Source organism: Microtus pennsylvanicus, chromosome 11 (assembly GCF_037038515.1).
Source record: "Microtus pennsylvanicus isolate mMicPen1 chromosome 11, mMicPen1.hap1, whole genome shotgun sequence".
NCBI classification, from domain to species: Eukaryota; Metazoa; Chordata; class Mammalia; order Rodentia; family Cricetidae; genus Microtus; species Microtus pennsylvanicus.
In genome coordinates this window covers 40,575,734-40,596,501 of record NC_134589.1, presented here as the reverse complement: position 1 = coordinate 40,596,501, position 20,768 = coordinate 40,575,734, and positions in this window count along the sequence as shown.

The window sequence follows — 20,768 nt, the reverse complement described above, 5'->3', positions numbered from 1 at the left end:
TATGTAGTTAACTCCTACCCTGTTGGGAGCTGGGATAGGAAAATGTCAAAATAACCCACTCCACCTTTTCTTGAGGCCCTCACAAATAGTTCTCCACAGTCTTGTTCCCTCCCCTTTAAGATCTAGTTGCACTATTGGATGTGCTGAGGCTGCAATGGCCGCCACTGTAGTAAGATGTGCTCTACACTTGAACAAGGGACCTAGAGACAAGCTAGAGAGAAGCAAGTCTAAATGGGGATCTCAGTCACCACATGGGTGGAGGATGGGGTGGAGTGCTCTTAGTTCTTTAAAGTGACCTCTACCATTGTTTACCTTTCCTGAGACTGGGACACCAGTCATCCTTCATGGTATGCCCTCTGCCAGGAGGACAGGTTGCTCAGGATCTGAGGAGTGTCTGGGTTTGGTGGGGGTGGTGGTAGAAGAATGTGGGTGTGTGGGTGGGTGGGTGGGTGCGTGTATGTGCACATGCATGTGTTTTTGTGTACATTCATGCAAACGTGCGCGCACACACATACACACAGGTGTTTCTGCACTGGGCAGATTTTCTTCTACTGTTGTGTGAACGAGAAGCCTCTGCACACAGTTGGTGCTAAGAGCTGACAGTTGAGGTGGAAGTACCACCTTTGGGGTAGAAGGTGACTTCACTCCTCTTGGCCCTTGGAATATGCAGACCTGGGAGACTAAGCAGGATGGAAGGGCAACAGAAAGGATAAGGGGTATCAGGGAGTCAGTGCCTCATCTTAAGTATAAGGGACGCCATAGAAGGATGTGAAACAGGAGGGTGATATGGTACATTTGCAGTTTAGAAAGACAGAATGCACGGCCCTGGGCTCTAGGGCTCTTACACTTGCTATGCTCATGAGTGCACAGATTCTCTCAAGTCTGGGAGGCTCGGGACGACATCACAGCCTAATGGCAGCTGGGCAGCTTGTTCAGAACGGAACAGATGGGTTAGACAGCGGAGCTGAGGAGGTTGCGATGCATGCTATGCTGTCTGCTTCTGGTGCTTGGATCTCTGTGCTAAAATGCACTTGAAGCCAAACCAGCTCCTTTCTGCTCTAGCTCATTGGGACATGGCTCTGATCAGCTCTATTATTTGAGGTGCTGGCAATGGTACCCAGGGTTTTATGGGTGCTAGGCAAGTGTTCTACCACTGAACCACACCCACAGTCCAGTCTATTTGTATGTGAATATTCAACATGTGTGTGCATGCGTGTGTGTGCATGTGTGAACGAGCACCCTCCAGCAGCATCTTTTCCCAGGAACTGTTTGTTCACCTTGGTTCTTTTTTTCTCAGCCAGGGCTGTAATGATTAGGCTACGCTGACCAGTCAAGGAGCTTCAGGCACTTCTGCCTGGCTCTGTCTTCCAAGTGCTGGGATTAAGAGTGCATGCCACTAAACTGTCCTTTAAATTTGGGTGCTAGAGATTGAATTCAGGTCCTTGTACTTACCTCCACTGACTTAACTACCTCCCCAGCCCTAACTTGGATTTTGTTTGTTTGTTTCAAGACAGGGTTTCTCTACGTAGCTTTGGAGCCTCTTCTGGAACTCACTTTGTAGAGCAGGCTGGCCTTGAACTCACAGAGATTCACCTGCCTCTATTTCCTGAGTGCTGGGATTAAAGGCATGCATCACCACTGCCCAAATTTCTTTTGGTTCTAAATTGGATTCTTATTACTCCCAATTTTCAGGGAATGAGACCAAGGCCTGTCTGGAGAGCTCTGTAGTTTTTCGTGAAAGAAAAATCAGAGCAGGAGTTTCATCCCCTGGGGTTTTTATTTCATTATTACTTACTATTATTACTTGCCAGTAGTGCTCCCCACCTGGGTGCAGCAGGTGGGGAGATGAGAATAACAGAGAATACTAGAAACGGAAGAGAGGAATGAGATGAGAATCATTTCGCCCTCTTCTGCTTCTGATACTTTTCATTAAGACAATGGCAGCTGTGACCCAGGAATGAATTTCATGGCCCATAGTAGGTTACAACCCACAGGATGATAGAACATGGGCTTGAAATAAGGGCTGGGGCATAAGTGAGGGACTTCTTCTCTATCCAAAAGCATTTAATTTTATGCATTTTAAGTAAAACTCACATTTACCAGCTTGGTAGCAAAAATTTATGGTGCAAAATGGAATCACTAATTTATGACATGATTGATTAGTTCAGAGTCATCTGTTGATTATTCTCCTGAATTGGGCTCTGGGATCCAGGAATGGATAAAAATCTAATGTCTCTCCTGAGACACATAGAATCCAAGGTGGATGAAAAGCTGCTAAGAGCTGTCTCAACCTTGCCTAGTGAGGGAAGGTGTGTGTCATGAGAGTACAGGAAAGGCAGGCCAAGCCTAGCCCAGAGTTTCCTGAAGGTTGTGACTTCTCAGAAGGAGTGGGCGTCAGAAGATGGGTGCTCATGAAGGGTGCAAAGGAAGAGACAGAGTGTCCAGGAAGGCAATCCAGACAGACCCAGCATTCCATACTATGATCCTTACTGCACACAGCACACAGGAGGTGTGGCTTGTGGAGTAAGCTGAGACAGGGAGGCAAGAACTAGAATCTGGAGAGTCTTCTGGACCCTGCGTGTTCTTTGTGCTTTCTTCTAGAGCAGTGGCTCTCAACCTGTGGGTCACAACCCTTTAACAGGGGTCCCCTATGACCATCAAAAAACACAGATATTTACATTAAGATTCATAACAGTAGCAAAATTACAGTTATGAAGTAGCAATGAAAATATTTTTATGGTTGGGGTCACTGCAAAACGAGGAACTATAGTAAAGGGTGGCAGCACAAGGAATGTTCAGAAACATTGGTCTAGATGGGCGCTGAGATACTAAAAGTCACAAAGCTACTTCCTTGCAGTGCTTGCCTGTAAACCCAACATTTCTGCACTCAGGAAGCTGAGCCTAGGGGCTCAGGAGTTTGAGGCCAGCCTGTGCTACACAGTAAAATTGTCTTAAAAACCAACCCTCTCCAAAAAAAAAAAAAAAAGACAAACAAGAAACAATTTCTTATTGTTTCATGGCATGGTTTGAATAAGAATGTCCCCCATAGACTCATATGTTTGAATATTTGTCTCCAGTTGGTGGAGCTGTTTGGGAAGGATTAAGAGGTGTGGCCTAGTTAGAGGAGGTGTGTTACTTTGGGTGGGCTTGGAGGTTTCAAAAGCCCACACCATTCCCAGAAACTTTTTTCTTTCTACCTACTTGAAGATCGGATGTAAACTCTCAACTACTGTCCCAGGGCCATGCCTGCCAGTGCCACTCGGGCCCTTTAGAATGGTGGGCCCCAAATTAAATGCTTTTTTTTTCTAAGTTGCCTTGGCCATGGTACTTTGTCACAGCAATAGAAAAGTAGCTAAGACACTTGTGAAGTGGCAAACGCACACTGCATTCTTTCAGCCCCGCCCCTCACCCCACCAGTGCTGCAGACAAAGAATCGACCCCAGCCGCATCTCTAGCCTTCCAGCTTTAGTGCCCTGATTTGGTAGGTGAGCGATGGGAAACACTTTTGAATTTGCATGTCCCCGAGGACTGCTGCAGTTAAAGATTTTTCATGTGTTTATTAAGCTATTTGTACATTGTCCTGCCCTTTGCCCATTTTTCCCACTGGGATTTTAGTATATTTTTCTTATCGATTTATATGAGCTCTTTATATTTGAGGGATAACAACTTTTCATCATATTTATTGCATAGACTTTCCCCAGTCTTGTCATTTGCTTTTTAGTTGGGTTTGGAATGGCTTCTGACATCCAGAAGTTTTTAATTTGGTGTAGTCCAATGTATTGATTTTCTTTCCCTCAGTGATTTCCTCCATTACTTTTATGCTTACAGAATTCTTCCTCATTCAGAGATCAAATAAATATCACTGAAATGTTTGAAGCAGGAGTGTGCCGTGGAGGGTGATTGATAGCAATATTCACAGGTTGGATGTAGACAAGAAAAACAAAACAACAAACCCAACCAGGATAGGAGAAATCAAATCATCTTTTATTCCCACCAAACTTGTCTCAAGGTGTAGGTGGGAACAGTGAGGGGTGAAAGGAAAGTTGACAGAGTGGAGGAGGGATGTAGGGAGAATCAGGAGGGGGTGGCAGGGGGGAGTCATACATGGAAGGAGCCATGCATCTCCACGGAGAATATGAAGGAACAAGGTTTATCTAAGCATGAGGTACTTGGTGCCTGGGGTAGGAAAAAAACCAACCCAAATCTGCACATTTCTGCCCTTGCAGGATTATAGCCAGAGAGAGAAAACAGGCGTCAAGTAAACAGTTGTTTAAATAAACGTAAAGTAAAAGGTTCTAAAATATTTTAAGGAAAGATAGTCTTGTGAAAGATTATTAGGGCCATGAGCATATCTAGATGTCACAAAGGGCTTCCACCAGAGCCAGGATGGTGGCGCACACCTGCTGTCCCAGCAACAGGAAGTAGGAGGTTTATACATTCCACCAACTTATCTTATTTACCAAGACTTTGTCTCAAGAACAAAACACAAAGAAGACTTGCATTAAAGAGGTCTTTGCTGCCCCTGGTGATAGCACATGCCTTTAATCCCAACACTTGGGAGACAGAGGCAGATGAATCTCTGTGAGGTGGAGGCCAGCCTGGTCTACAGAGTGAGTTGCAGGGCAGGCCCCAAAGATACAGAGAAACCCTGTCTGGAAAAACAAAACAAACAACAAAAGAGGTCTTTGTTCTGTCTGCGGTTACCTAGGAGCTCAGACGGTGGAGGAGCGGGGTGTAGAAGCATACACAAGGTGTGTGGACAGAATGACAGCTGAGTCCTGACCAGTGTGCCTGGACAGAAGATGGAAAGACAGGCACATGAGCACAGGGCCCGAGTTCAGATCACCCCAGACGCTGTAGGCTACACAAAGGATTATGGTCCTCCCTCCTTCCCTCCTTCCTCCCTTCCTTTTTTGAGGCAAGTTCTCATACAGTCCAAGTTAGCACCAGTCTCACTTCACAGCTGAGATGGCTTGAATTCTTGATCCTTCTGCCTCTACCCCAAGTGCTAGGATTACAGGCATCAGCACACAGGGCTCCTTTGGTTTCGGTGTTGTTAGGTTCTGAATATTGATGTTGGCCCAGTTCCTATGCTGAGTTCTAGCCCCTAGTACACTAGTGTTAAGATGTGGAGTCTATGGAAGATGATTGATTCATGAGGGATCCACCTTTCTAAGAATCTTGAGACATATCTCCTTGCATTTCTAAAACAGTTGTTTTTTCCCAAAGAATTATTTTCATACTTGGTTGTTCACTGTGGGATTTTGCCACAAGAAGATACAGCCAGAAGGTGCCAGTGATAAACACTGTTGCTTCGGTGGATCTCCCAGCCTCCAGAGCTATGGGAAGAAATTTCTGTTGTTGTCAGTTGCCAGCGCTGTTACACTGTTGCAGCAGTTCTAATGGGCGAAGATGTGTGGCTCACTAACTGGAAGGGACCAGAGTAGACAGGGAAGACTGCTGGTGGTCCAGGCAGGAAATATTGGCAGTGTGGTCTAGGGCAGAGAGAGAAAATAGAGGTAGGGGAGTGGATCCATTTGAGAGGTATCTGGGAAGGATAGTTAAGCAGAACAAATTAGATATGGAATACTGGGGCAAGATCCTAACCTGTCCAGGAAAGATCCACACCCACATGGAATAAGAGTGCAGGGGACAGGGACCCCAGGGAGAAGAAGATACGCAAACTTGGGTCAAGATTCACAGCATCTGGTGTGGACATGGAATTTAATCAAATTGCATTTGATCTGAGTTGAGTTAGATGTAACGAGTAAAGCCCCATCAACAATGGGCTAAAGGTCTTTATATGGGTCATTGTGGTTGGAGTGAGGAGCGTGGGAGTGAGGCTAGGGAAAGAATATGGAGTAGAGAAGGGGACACGAGGAACTCAGCATTGGATATGACCTCAGGTCAGCTCCCGACTCTGGGGAGCTGTTTCGGTGGTTTAGGGAAAAATCGAACGTCTGGTGCGGGCACACACTAAGCACTCAAGGAACGGCAGGAGCATCTTGCCTCTCTACCCCTTGACCACGCTAACCTCTGTTTTATTCCTCTCTCCTTCCTAGCACCGTGGATTAGAGCTAGACACTCAAACCTAATCCTTCTACTAAGCGATGGTCTCCTGTACACATCACGTGCCACCTGCTCACCTCTGAGACCCAGCCCGGGACAGCCTGCCCCTGGGGAGCTGTCTGAAATCGAAGCAAGGAGACTTTGGACCTGGGTTTAGCTGCCTGGCGATCAATGCTGAGTGAGCTAATTTTCTGAGCACGTGAAGCAGCCTCCCCTGGAAAATCGCACCTGAGGAGAATCACTCACTGCATCCCTGCCGCCGTTTGCAGTCTTTCCCAGAGAACCCACACAGTGATTATCTCGGCTGCACGGCACAAGATTTTTCATTATGAAATGCATTTGCATATTTTATTTACCTGTAATTCCTTTCCCCTGCTAAAACAATAGCATTCTGAGTAAACATGCATCTGGATAGCCTACAAATTCATCCTATTCTTTAACATTTTTTTTTTAAAAAAAAGATGATTATTTTATGTGCATTGGTGTTTTACCTGTCTGTATGTCTGTATAAAGATGTCAGATGCCCTGGAACTGGAGTTACAGACAGGTGTGAGCTGTTATGTGAGTGCTGGGAATTGAACCTGGGTCCCCTGGAAGGGCAGCCAGTGATCTCATCCACTAAAACATCTCTCCAGCCCCTAACTCACCCTACTTTTGATCACACAATCCTTTCTCTTGTCTTCCCATTTTATCTTAAAATCACGAGTTATCCCATCCTGGCCAGAGTCTTTCCCATGTTTCAGACATTCTCCACACTCACAGCTCTGTTCTCCTTCTCCTCCTCTCAGCAATAGCTAGGCCCCGACCCTGAGGCCCTGAGAGCCTGTTGTTCCCTTGCTTGCGCATGCGTCTGGAGCCTAGACCAGCGCCTCTGCCGCAGGTGCTGTTTATTCTGCACCAAAGCTTTCTATTACTTTAACTAGAGATTTGTTATGCAAGACAATCTCATGATCACCCAGCCTTGGCCAGATTCTGCCTTTGCCCATGGCAACTTAAAGATTCGCTTCTGTGGTTGGGTCTCAAATCACTGCTTCTCTTCTGAATAATGTACTTCCCTGTTTTCTCTTTCTGTGTACTTGATCTCTATCTTCTGCTATCCGCGTTCCTCCTCTCATTAAAATTCTGGAAGCTGCCTACCCCGAACCTGTCTCTGCGGATTCAAAGGCTCATGACCTGCTCTTTGACCCTGAATACTCACTGTCTTCAGTGTGCCTCCAACTTGGAGGTACATTTGAATCACCATCTAAAGAGCTTAAAAGTATGACCGCCGGAGTCCCGGAGACTCGGATTAAGTGGTTTTAAGTGGGTCCCCAGCCATTGTCATTTTTAATAAGATCCAAAAGTGCAGCTCAGGTGCAGACCACTCACCGGTCTAATGGATGAGATGGATGTGGAAACAGAGGCTTTTAAAACAACACAAAGGCAGAAGGAAACAGAAGGGGCTGGGGGGAGGGGGGCGGCGGAATGAAAGTAGCTCCTCATCCAGCCTGTCAACTGAAAAGGCAGTGCCAGCTACCCTGTGCAGAGGACTCCATGTCTGACTCATCGGAGAAAACCTGTTCATAGAGAGCCCCGCCCTCAGTCTCCCCTTTGAGTTAAGAGACATCAACCAGTCTCTCCAGACTTGCTTCTGTCTCCTTAAGGGGAACAGCCATTTTGAACATGACTTTGGGAGCCCAAGACTTATTTAAAAACTAGCTGTGTGACCTCTGGCAGGTCACTTAACTGCCGCTGAGTCTCAGGAGTTGTTCAATAACATGTGAACATGTATGTACTTGTGCACGTGTGAGCTGACGGAACTAGTGTATGCAATACATCTAGCTTACTGCCCTTGCATATAAAAGGTACTCAAAAATTTGGGTGCTGCATACTCTTTGAGGTACTACATACACACACTGATGATACTTAGAGACCCTTCTAGTAACCAGTGCTTGGATGACTGTGTTTGCTATCATCCCTGCCCAAGGAGGATACTCCACGTGGGTTCAGCTTCATACAGACCCAAGGCTCTGGTCTGGTCTTCAAGCCCTCCAAGCCCATTCTACCCTAGACTCGCTCTTTCCTCTTCCCTAAGCTAACTGTACCTTCTCTACCTTCACAATTCCTGCTGACACTGCTCCCTAGTCCCATTGTCTGGTCCAAAGCTTGTCACTCATCAGAAAGCACACACACACACACACACACACACACACACACACTCTCAAGTCTGAGTCACTGTGGCCTTTTATACATGACTGAGGGGTGGGCTGTCACCCAGCATGCATTTACAGTGGCTGGTGGCAGTGCTTGTGATGAGATGCCAGCTAAGTCAAGTCCTGCTGGGCTTTCCAGACGCCTTTTCTTGGATAATCTTCCCCTAGCCATCCGGAGACAGCTAAGGGAACTTGGTAACTCAGACCCTAAGCACTGTGAGCTTTTTCATGTTCGTTTTTAGTAACTCCCAGAAAAATGTTCTGGATTCTACTTTATTCGAATTTTGAAGCAAGGAAAGAACAGTACTTTGGGGTCCCTCTTTTCTCATGGGCACCTCATTCATCTGTGCTTTTAAAAAATGTATTTATTCTTCCTTCCTTTTCCCCTCCTTCTCCTTCTCATTATTGTCATGCTTCCCCCATCTTCCTTCCTCCCTGACCTCACTCTCTCTCTGTAATCTACACTAGCCTGGTATTTGAGAGTTCCCTGCCTTAGCCTCCTGAATACTGGGATTACATATATACATCACCATGCCCCAGTCAAAATTCCCCTTTCCACGGCTGCTGCTGTTGAACAGATCACTTCCCTCCAACTAGCTATGGCTTTGTGTAACCCCATGGCTTCGCCTTGAGAGAACATTTCCCGTGCCCATCTTATTGAAGCCCAGGGACACCCGAGAGATTCAGGGGAGTGGAAACTATTATTCTGATTTGTTTCCATCAGGAAAATGAGACTTGGCAAGGAGGAAACTGAGGTGGTTAGGGAAGCTCACTCTCTGAGTTCACGCATCTACAAAGGAAAGAACTGGGGAAAGAATGTGTGCCCAGGAATCACCTAAACCACAGCTGAACAGCCATCCTATGTGGAGGGCCAACCTGATTTTGCTTTTAGGAAGGCGCCAGATTATCTCTCTTGGTGTGAGCCTGTGAGCCTGGCCTCCTGATCTGTTGGGTTCGTGTTTTGGTGTGTGTGTATGGGTGGGGGGAGCAAGTGAACTGCCATGTTCTATTTATGCTTAGGAGTCGCCCGCCGGGACTCCAGAACAAGACTCAGCAACATCTTCTTTTGTACACAGGTTACAGCAAGGCATGCAATGTTTCCTAATGGCTTTCCAACTCTGACATTCTTTTAGTCACACTTCCCTGGGTTCTGAGTGGATGAGAATTGCCTAGCTCCTGGGCCAAATTTTCCCCCATGCCACTCAACTTCAATCTCGTGCTTCCCACACAGGTGGGGGTCAGGTACTCTGTGCATGGGTGTGAGTGAGCGTGTGTGTGTGTGTGTGTGTGTGTGTGTGAATGCATGCACACACAACACAGACAGGAGTGCACACTCAGGATAGGTAGGGATTTGTTGCTGCCTGAAATAAGGCTGTACATTATAAATAAAAGACCTTCATTTTTAGGCAATAGCTAACATTCTCTTCTTCATATCTTTTTCTGAAATTCTATCCCACCTTCCTCTCCCTTCCAAGCAGTGGAGTGCTACAGTATATAGGACATGCCCCCGCCCTCTCCCCTTTCCATTCCTTGCTCCTATGAGAGAGAAATGGCTGGACTAAGCATGGGCTGACATCACCACCAGGTCACCTTCTCCTAGCAGACAGGACGACTGCAATCCAGAGCCAGAAACCAAGCCAGCCACTTCTCTGCTCTGCCGCCTTCAGGTGCAAGGGTTCCTTCTCAGCCCATATCAGTATGGGGTATATCTGGCTGCCTTTTAGAAGGCTTTCATCTCAGCCTCCTGTAGCCTTGTCACACCTCTGCTGGGGAGCTTCAGTGTTTGTGTTGGGGAGTGGGTATGTTTTCACATGTAGATCAGAATAATAGTTAGGAGGTCCTACTTCCAAATCCAGCCTCACCTGGGGTCTTCCCAGAAGTGGTAGGGAAGACCTGGGTTGAGAGCTGGAGAGGGCCTAAGAGATGACAAGACTTCGGTGTGTTTGGTTTCACCGAGGCTCTGGACCCTTGAGTGTGTTATGCTATCTGACCACCCTGGACCTCAGCAGAGGAGAGAACATGCTACTTGGATCCACTAATGTTTCTCATTATGTGTCAGGTGTACAGAAAGCCACAAAGCCACAAACAGGGAGGAAAAAGTTCAAAGTCAACTTCTCAAGTTCATAAATACACAAAGTATGCTTAGGACAGATCTGTGGGGTGGGGTGGGGTGTCATCTTATGGAACTCATACTAGGAGTGCTGTGGAATTGCTAAAGCCAGGAGAAACTTGAAAACCCAAGAGCCCTCACATGGCCTGGGCTCCTGCTTCCTATTAGGAGCTTTTCTAGATGACTCCCTGCATAATTTCATTTAATATTCCAACCGATGAACAACCTTGAGACTGGCTATTCCCCTCCACTCAAAGCTCCAAAAGGCAGAGGCACTGCCCAAGGTCACAGAATGATTGGGCAGCTGTTTCAGTGAGAGAACCCAGGTCTCTTAAGATCTGCTTTGGATGCTTTGTAACTACAGCACGGTTTTCTTGCTTTATTTTTATATCTTGCCCTTGTGAGCTAGATCTCATGTAGCCCAGGCTGGCCTCAACCTGCTAGCATGACTTTGAACTCCTAAGCTTCCTGCCTCTACCTCTAGGTGCAGAGTTTATAGGTGCATCACCCTGGCCAGTAGTTTGCTTGGAGGGCAAACCTGGCGATAGCTTCTGAGGGATCGATCCAGCTCTTTTTGGGATGGGTTGGCATTAAGAACGCTCTATGTCTCCTGCTGGTGGCATATCCAGATTGGTTGAACTCCTGGTTGTGACCCTGTACAGCTATCCTTTTCTGTCCGGGAAGAAAAAAGTTTCCTGCTTAGGACAAAGTTCAGGGAATAGCCTTGCCCAGAAGGTGGGGCTGGGTGCTTCACGGCTGTCAGCTGCCACTGTGAATAGCTGGCCAGAACCCCTCAGGCAAAGACAGAGCAAACTGTGCACCTAAGTTGTGCTCTTTTCTCTGGGTTCTAGGCTACCCCTCCTCACTTACTCAGGCTTCTATTGCCCTGGAGCGCTTGTAGTTGGGAGTTAGAAGTGCTACTGTCCTCTTAGCTTTTATTCTTACGGCTTTTCCAGGAAGTTTCTTAAATCCCATGTATGTCTCGTAAGGACACTTGGTGCGGAGACTCTGAACAGCGAAAGGAGAGACATACCTCTCATCCCTTCCACTTGGCCCAGCAGTTGCCTCCTCCCAGCTAGGGACTGGGCTGCTTCCTCTGCTTAGAACATCTCAGCCCATCCTTTCCTTGGTCTTCCTTAAGGTATATCTTGTTGAGTATAATGAGACACACCTTTTACCCTTACACTTGGGAGGTGGAAACAAGAGGCTCAGGAGCTCAAGGTCATTCTTGGTTACATAGTAAGTTCAAAGCTACAGGAGACTTTGACTCAACAAACGATACATATCTAATGTTGCCAAACATGATATGGCTAACGTGCACTAACCCTGAGAGCAAGATATATTCATTCATCTCATCTTCTTAGCAACCCGACAGAAGAGGTACCTGTGTGGTTCCCAACTTGCAGATTAGAAACAGGAAGTGCAGAGACTTAAACTACTTATTCAAGATCACATTGTTAGTAAGTAGATTTGAGATTGTGCCTAGGTCTATTCCCAGACATGACCATGTTATATATTCTCAAAAATGTGTCATTAGGCAACTTTGTCATTGTGTGAAGTCACAGAGTATACTTGAACTAAAGCAGTTAGTTATGAGGTCACAGACATACGTGTGGCCTGTCACTGGCCAAGGCACCTACATGTGGCACATGACTCTACTGAGATTGGCAGTGGGATGTAGCGCAGGAGCCTTTGTTGGATTGGAGTCCTGGTCCCACCACTTAAAGCTTTGTGAGCTTGGCAGTAGCTTAGCCATTTTAAACCCCTATTTTCTCATCTCTAAAAAAGGGCAACACATCCAACAGCATATAATAGTTTATGAGTTTTGAGAGCAATAAGCAGTAAATATGTTGATCCGTTATGAATAAAGAATAATACAAATTTTCTTCTCTTTGTCTCTTTCCTTTATGGATCAATGAATTTAAAGCCACCTTAAAACCCCAGCATAGTCGACACTGTCTAGCGTGGACCCTAGCATTGACTGGTGGGGCACTAGACCAAGAGTAACAATTTCTGTTGCCCAGAACCTGCCAGGCAGTCAGTCGGGCAGTCACTGAGGTGCTGCTGCTCCTGACAATTCTCCCTGCTGCCTTTGCCATAGCACACCCAGTTTAAGCAGAGACAAGCAGAGCCCAGGGCCTCAGCATTTTCCTTGGAGCTATGTGTGGCCTTCTGATGATGTCTGGCCCTTCAGACATTGTAAAAAAAGAAATTAGTCTTTTTTTTCCCCCTTCACCGAGGAGAATGCCAGCCCTCCTCCCGTGTCTTTGATCTTGCTGCTTCGAAGGCAGAGGTGGTAACTGGAGCTCTGGGGACTCCTCAGGGACATCACAGCTGAGGAATGGCCGTACCTTCACACTGCCTGAGTTCCGAACCACTCACCAATGAGCTTCAGTCTTGCTCAAGCTATTGCTGCTTGGGTTTACTGTCATTTGCAATCCGACAGCATTAGATACAGATTAGCACTAGGGCCAGTGTTTGAGGTGAGCCCCTCAGAGACAGCTGGGGTGTGTATTTCTATCTGTGCTGAATCGGTGAGAGAACCTCAGGTTTCAATTTAAAATTTTCTTTCTCCGTCCCTCCTTTCTTCTCTCTTTCCCTCTCCTTCCTTCCCTTCCTTTCTTCAGGGTCACAGATATACTAGGCTGGCCTAGGACTTGCTATGTAGCTGAAGAAGACCTTCAATTTCTGTCTCTCCTCCTCTCTCCTCTCAAGGGTTAGGATTGCCATATGCCACCCTGCTGGTTTATGTGGTGCTGGGGATTGAACGCAAGGCTTCACACATGAGAGATTAAACATGCTACTAAGTGAGTGACATCCCAGGTCAAGCAAAACTTCCTGAAGTCTTGATCATGCTTTGGGGGTGTGGGTGAGCTTTCCTCTAGAAATCGGGAAATCTGGGTAGTGGCTCTAGAGAGTGACACTCAGACAGTGATGGCCTGAATTCTGTCAACTTTCCCTCTGTAGCAGTAGAGGGACTGACTTGCTCTGTGTGAAATACGGCATCTTAGTCACCCGAACTCCATGCTGGGGGTGAGAAAGCCAGGAGGTCTCAACGGGGCTGGCTGAGAATTCCTTCTTTATTCCCACTGCTCCTGATGACACGTTTTGAGATTGACAATTTCTTTTCTCCTTAAAATGTTCTCCCCTTCGCTTTTTAAAATTAATTTTTTCATCACAAAACGCTTCAAAGATCAGACAAGAATTGAAAAAAAGCATAATTTACCCATTAAACTGTATCAGATCTTAACATTGTGTCATATCTGCATCAGATCTCATTTAAAGGAATAAAACATCGCTGATATAATTCAATTGTATATCCTACTCCCAACCCTGCTTTCCTCCTCCTTTCTCAGAGGTAACTACCATCATGAATCAGGTGCTTATCACCCTATGTATGTTTAATTCTGTTACTACATATTTATGTTTCCATTAATTCAATATAGCATCATCCAATAGGGTTTTAAATTTCCGGTATAAACTGGAACTTCTCACTGGGTATTCTGTTGTGCTCCCTGCTTTCCCACAGATGGAAGTTTGGATGCCTCTCTTTTTTACCTTCTGGATGCTACTGTGAGGAACTCCTGTGGTTATCTTCTACTGCGCTTGTGCATGCGTATGTGTGTGTGTGTATGTGTGTGCGTGCACATGTGTGCGTGTGTTTCTTTAGGGTAACTGCCAACTCCATAGCCTCTAGAGAAAAATCTGACTGCCAAGTGCTTTTGTAAGAGGCCACAGATTGATATTTTTATACGTCTTTTTTAATTTAAAAAAAAATATATATATTTTTTTGGTGCACATGCGTGTGCCTGTCATTGTGGTGCCATTGAGCGTGTGGAAACCAGACTCCTCCTCCTCCTCCTTCTACTGTGTGGGTTCTGGGAATCAAACTCAGGTCTTCAGGCTTGGTCAGGCTTGGCAGCAGCTTCTCTACCAGCTGAGCCACCTCACCTGCCCTCCTCCATGTCTTCTGTTTTAGAATTTGAATTTAAAATTATGATGAAATATATATAGTGTAAGATTTACTGTAGATAAACACATTCACATTGCTGTGTATCTGCTCTCACCATCCATCGGCAGAAGGCTTGCTGTTTTCTTTTGTGTTTGTGTGTGCAGGTGCACACGTACACATATGTGCAAAGGTTGATTTCAGGTGGTTTTCTCTAACATTCTCCACTTTTGGAAAATCTTTGTTACATTGACCTGATTACTTGTAAGTTGGGAGGGGTGGCATATGTGTGTCAGAATGTGCCTATGGATGCCAGAGACAACTTCTGGGAATCAGTACTCTCCTCCCGCTGTGTGGGTTCCGGGGATCTGACTGAAGTTTTCAGGATTGGCACCAAGCACCTTTTTATCAAATGAGAGATCTCGGCAGAACATACTTATATTCACATACGGGGGTGGGGGAGTGACGAGAGAGAGAACACAGGTGCATGTGTGCTTTAGTTATGCAGTAGAGGTCAGAGGTCAATTTGGGGAGTTGGTTCTCACCTTTGTCTTTCTGCCTCTGTTGCTGTTCAGTGCACTCCAGGCCAGGGGACCTGTGAGCTTCTGGGTGATTTCTCCATCATTGCCTCCCATTTCTAGGAGTGCTGGGGTTACAGATGTGTGGCCCCGTCTATCTTTTTATGTGGGTTTGGGGATTAACTTGGATTTTCAGGCTTGCACGAGAAGTACTTTTACACACTGAGCCAACTCCCCAGCCCTTCCACCTTGGATTGGAGAAGCGGAGTCCCTCACTGAACATGGAGTCCGCCAGTTTGTCTAGAGTAGCTCCTGGCAAGCTCTAGGGATCTGCCTTTCTCCACCTTCCTAGAGCTAGGATGGCGGGGCATGCCGCTGCTCCTGGCTTTTTACACGGATGTTGGTGACTGAACTTAGGGTCTCTTGCTTGTGCCACAGGCGTTTTATGGGCTGCAGCCGTCTCCTCAATTCCCCTCAGAGCTCTCTTATCATGCTGAGCAGAAACTCCAGCTGTTAAATACCACCCTTTGAAGCCCAGTGGGCAGGAACACTTTCTGGGCATGTTCAGCTTCTTTTTTCATTCTCTGAAAGGCTTTAGCTGAACCAAAGGAAAGGATGCTTGATAGAGAGGAGAAACAGAGAGAATCTGACAGTGCTCCTCAGTTGAGAGCTTGGTGAAGCCAAGGCAGAGAGGAGTGTGACAGTCAGACAGACAGACAGACAAACACACACACACACACACACACACACACACACACACACACACACACACACACACAGAGAGAGAGAGAGAGAGAGAGAGAGAGAGAGAGAGAGAGAGAGAGGACTTTGTGGGTCTTGGAGTCTTCAAGTGAGCACTGCTTAACAGACACAAACAGAGAGGGAGGGAGAGAGAAGAAGGAGAGAGAGAGAGAGAGGGAAAGAGAGACAGAGAGGACTTTGGGGGTCTTGGAGGGCTCCTTGCAGTCTTCAAGTTAGTACTGCTCAACACACACACACACACACACACACACACACACACACACACACGGAAACTACTAGAGCCGAGGAAGACCACAGTGAAAGGTGCAGCAAAAGACCAGGCAGAGCTCACATAGTGCCAGAGCTGGGTTCTCAGACCTCCTATGGAGAAGAGGAGGAAGCCCTGAGTGTTTGAAGGCCTGAGTGGTGTGTGTAATTGACATGAGTTGGCCGTGAAAAGGACCGAAGCCTCAGACCCATGGGATAAGAGCAAAGCCTTCCCCCTGGGTGGGGTTCAGAGGACTGGCAAAGCCTTTCTCTGGTCCATACATGGATGTTGATAGTGTATGCAGAAACTGTGCATCCTAGCTCACTGCCCCCAACTTCATAGCCCAAAGACTGCTTCCCCGCAGGGACTGCTCCTTACTGAGATTAGCTAAACCTGTCTTCTTGATTCAACTGTACACCATAAACCCTGCCTTCTTGATTCAGTGTGCAATAATCCTGCCTCCTTGCTTCACTGTATATAATAAACATGCTGTGCTTATTTGGGGGGGAGGTTCAGCGTCTCCATCAGAGGCCCCAGGCTGACTGATCCCTTCTTTCTGTATATGTGTGTTTGTCATTTCTTCATTGACTCACTACTCCTTGTCAGGGCCCCAACTGTGCAAGGAATCCACAACCTCCCAACTTGTAAGGCATTATTTGGAATTCTGAGGGGAGTTTTGTCTCAATGGGGACTAAGCTCGCCCTGGACTAAGGGTTGTTCTCTACCTGCCTGACGACCTAGCATGCCTTAAGAACTCAAGTTGTTTCCAGTGACTTCACTAAACAAACTAAACTCAAAGTTCAAAACCATTTAAAAGAGTATGAAAATTTGCTTTCTTTTTCTGTGATTAGGCACTGTGACCAAGAGCAACCGGAGGAGGAAAGGGTTTATTTCTACTTACAGGTTAAACAGTCCTTCATGGAGGAAAGCCAGAGCAGAAGCTAAAGCGGAGACCGCCACAGAACTGCTTATGGCTTGCTTTAGGTTGTGGTCAGTTCTCTTATACAGATCAGGGCCACCTGCCTAGGGATGGTTCCACCTGCCACGGGCTGGATCCTCCTACATCAATTAACGGAGAAGAAACCCACCGGCGCACCCACAAAGCAATCTGATGAAAGCAATTTCTCCAGCAAGGTTCGCTCTTCCAGGTGTGTCAGGTTGACAGCCAAAGCTAGCGACGACAGCATTCAACAATATAAACTTCAAAGGGTTCAGCAAAATTGCCAGGAATGTGGAGAAGTAGGAAAGGCACGAGCCACAGTGAGGAGGAAAAGCAATCAACAGAAACAGATCCAGAAGTGTCACAGGCGAGAGACTTACCAGATAAGGACATTCAAACAACTATGAGAAATTGAGTTCATAAGCCCGAGGTAGAAGAGATTATGAGCATGTTCCCGGGAGACCCGAGTAATATGGAAAAGATCAAATCAAGCTGGGAGAGATGAAGAAGGACAGCAGCTCAACAAAGAGCCCATTAGACACAAGAGGGAGATCAGCGAACTTGAAGACACAGGAAATAGGGAGCAATCAAACAAACCAAAAAACAGACTTTCAATCAACTGGACTTAATGTCAACATGAACATATATATGTGAGTCCCTGAAAGAAAGAAGAAATGATGATGGTGGGGGAACAAATGTATTAGAAAAACAGTAACTGAACGATTTTCTGACTTAGTAAAAGTCTATAAATTCTCAGACATAAAAATCTCAAGAAAAAGCTGGAGCTACGACTTCGTGGCTGAGAGTGCATACTGCTCTATGGAGGACCAAGTTCAGTTCCTAGCCCTCACACTGGGCAGCTCACAATCGCCTGTAACTCCACTTCCAAGGCACCCGACACCATCTTCTGGCCTCTGTAGGCATTTGCGCTCACACAAATATACCCACTACAGACAGACACATATGCATATATTAAAATAAAAACAAACTCAAGGAAATCCAAACAAACATTAATTCTAACACATTATATTTGTCTGAGCCCATTTTCTCATAAGTCATGATAAAGCCCGACTTCCATTATTTGTTCTGTTTCAGGTACTGATAAGGACGTTACACTAAAACACTATGGTTATTGTGTTCATTTCACAGGGAAGGTCATGGAAGGGTCTTTGAAAGTTCAGGTCACTGAAGGTACCACAGGTAAGAACTCAGTAGACCCACACCTCAAACCAGAGCCCGAGCACCTACCCAGTATCTTTACTGCATCCAGGGATGCTACTAGATTAGAAAAATGACAGTAATCACTAACTCAGCTTTTGTCAGTGCTAGAACCAGTTATTCTGTATGAAAAATACCTGAAAATCAAAACACCCAAAACCGGCTCCACATTTTCTTGTACCTCTGCCCCTAGCCACCACTTTTCTTTGTTTTCTTTTGACTGTTACTATGCAATTGATGCAGAATCACACATTTGCTCTTACGTGCCCCGTCTGTTCCAGTGAGAACAATGTCTTCAGTCATCACAAAAACTTCTTTCTCTCTTTCTATTTGTTTTAAGACAAAGTCTTGCTATGTATATAGCTGAGGCTGGCCTCAGGCTCATAGAGACCCTCCTGTCTCAGCCTCCAGAATGCTGAGATTACAGGTGTGAGCTTCCACACATGCTAGAGGTTTCCTTCTTTTTAAGACGGAATAGTATTCCATTGGATATAGATGCTCTATTTTGTCTTTCACTTCACCCACTAATGGATGGCTTTTACACTTTAATGCAAACACTTTACACACATGTTAATGCAAACACTCTTGTAAGGTATAAGAAGACTATTTTGTGGCAAGTGAAAATGGAATGAAACTCACATTTTAGAGTCCGTTAGAAAGTTCTGTTGGAACGTGGCCATTGGCATTCACTTAAGTGTTGTTTACCGCTGCTTTCATCTAAAACAGTAGGATTAATTAAGTGGTTACAACAGAGACCATACAACACACAAAGCTGAAAATATTTACTATTTGGCCCTTTGCAGAAAAAGGGCCACCATCTGCTCTCAGTTAATGTAATCACCTTGAGGTGCAGCAGCTGAAGCTGAAGGAGTGTAATATTCGACTTAACTCAGTGTTGTGAATTTACTCTCCAGAGCAATGGGGTGAAGTAGCTTCTGAGATTTTGTAAAAATTCCCTCAGAAGTTTTGTGTGTACATGTGAGTGTGTGTGTGTATGTACACGTGCATACATGTGCTGTTTTTGTGGGTGCAGGTGTGCTTTCAGGAGTGTGTACACATATGTACATGTGTGTGTGTGTGTGTGTGTGTGTGTGTGTGTGTGTGAAGGCCGGAGCTCAGGCTTGGGTGTCATTATTCAGGTGCTGGTCACCTTGTTTTTGAGACAGGGTCTTTGTGCTGACTGGAACGCTCCCTGTTTTGGCTTCATCAGTGTGAGAATATAAGCATGCACCCTCATGCCTGGAATTTTTTCACTTGGACGTTGGGGATCAAACTTGAGTCCTTATGTGTTGATGGGAGCAGGGCCCCTTGTTCTGGCCACCTGGATAGCTTACACCTGAAATAATCACACAGAAACTATATTAATTAAAATACTGCTTGGCCATTAGCTCTAGCCTCCTATTGGCTAACTCTCACATCTTGATTTAACCCATTTCTATTAATCTGTGTTCACCATGAGGTCGTGGCTTACCAGAAAAGATTTAGCATGTCTGACCTGGCGTCTCCATGACAGCTCTCTGACTCTGCTTTTTTTCCTCCCAGAATTCAGTTCTGTCTCCCCGCCTACCTAAGTTTTGCCCTATCACCAGGCCCAAAGCAGTTTCTTTATTAACCAATGAAAGCAACACAAATACAGAAGGCCCTCCTACACCACTTATGCTCATGTGGTAAGCATTTCCCCAAGAACAAGAACAATCAGAGTCTTTAAATGAAGGCACTGGGAGGGGCCTAAAAGAGCATTGTGTAGCTATGATGCATATAACAAACAGCTTTGGAATCCCAATAGCTCAACAACACGTGTTTGGATCTCACAGGCCTACAGATGGGATAGACTTTGGCTGATTGTGTTTGTGTGTGTGTGTGTGTGTGTGTGTGTATGTGTGTGTGTGTGTGTGTGTGTGTCTCAGCTCAGCTCCACCCCAGACTGTGGTTTGAGCTGGGAATGCACATTGCTTCCCATCCTCCTTGGACTTGTGGTCGACTGTGGCAGCTTTTGTTTTTCTCATAGAAAAAAAGGCAGGAATTGCTGAGAATAGGCAGGTCCAAGGGCATAAATGCATTTCAAGTCTGCTAGTGCTGTGTAAAAAATTCTTTTGACAAATGCACAGGTAAGCCCAAAACCAACTGCCTTGGAAATGCCTCTGCCCACATAGCAAGAGTGAGATGGGTAATTATCAGGAGGAATAAAGATTTGGAGCAGCCACTTTCCACAGTGTGGCAGTTTGAATGTAATGACCCCCATAAGCTCATAGGAAGTGGCACTATTAGGAAGTGTGGCTTCGTTGGAGTAGCCATAGCCTTGCTGGAGGAAGTGTGCCAATATGTCACTGTTGGGGTGGGTTTTGAGGTTTCTTATAATCAAGTGGAACACAGTTCACTTCCTGTTGCCTGTGGATCAAGATGTAGCCAGCACTATGTCTGCCTGCATACTTCCATGCTCCCTGCCATGATGATAATGGACCGAACCTCTGAAACTGTAAGCAAGCCACCCTGATGAAATGCTTTACTTATGAGAATTGCCTTATCATGGTGTCTCTTCACAGTAATAGAAACCCTAACTAAGACAACCGCTATTGACTTCAGAAGGTCTTCGCAATTTGTTTGAGGCACAGAGCCTGCTTACAATTTATAGAAATGAGCCACAGATGACCCTCACCCTATAGGACCGCTATTTTCTTTCCTCTGTAGGTTGTCTGAGATGACCATACACACAGAGACAGCAAAAATACAGGTCAGAAGCTAGCCCTTCTCCATGGGATCACT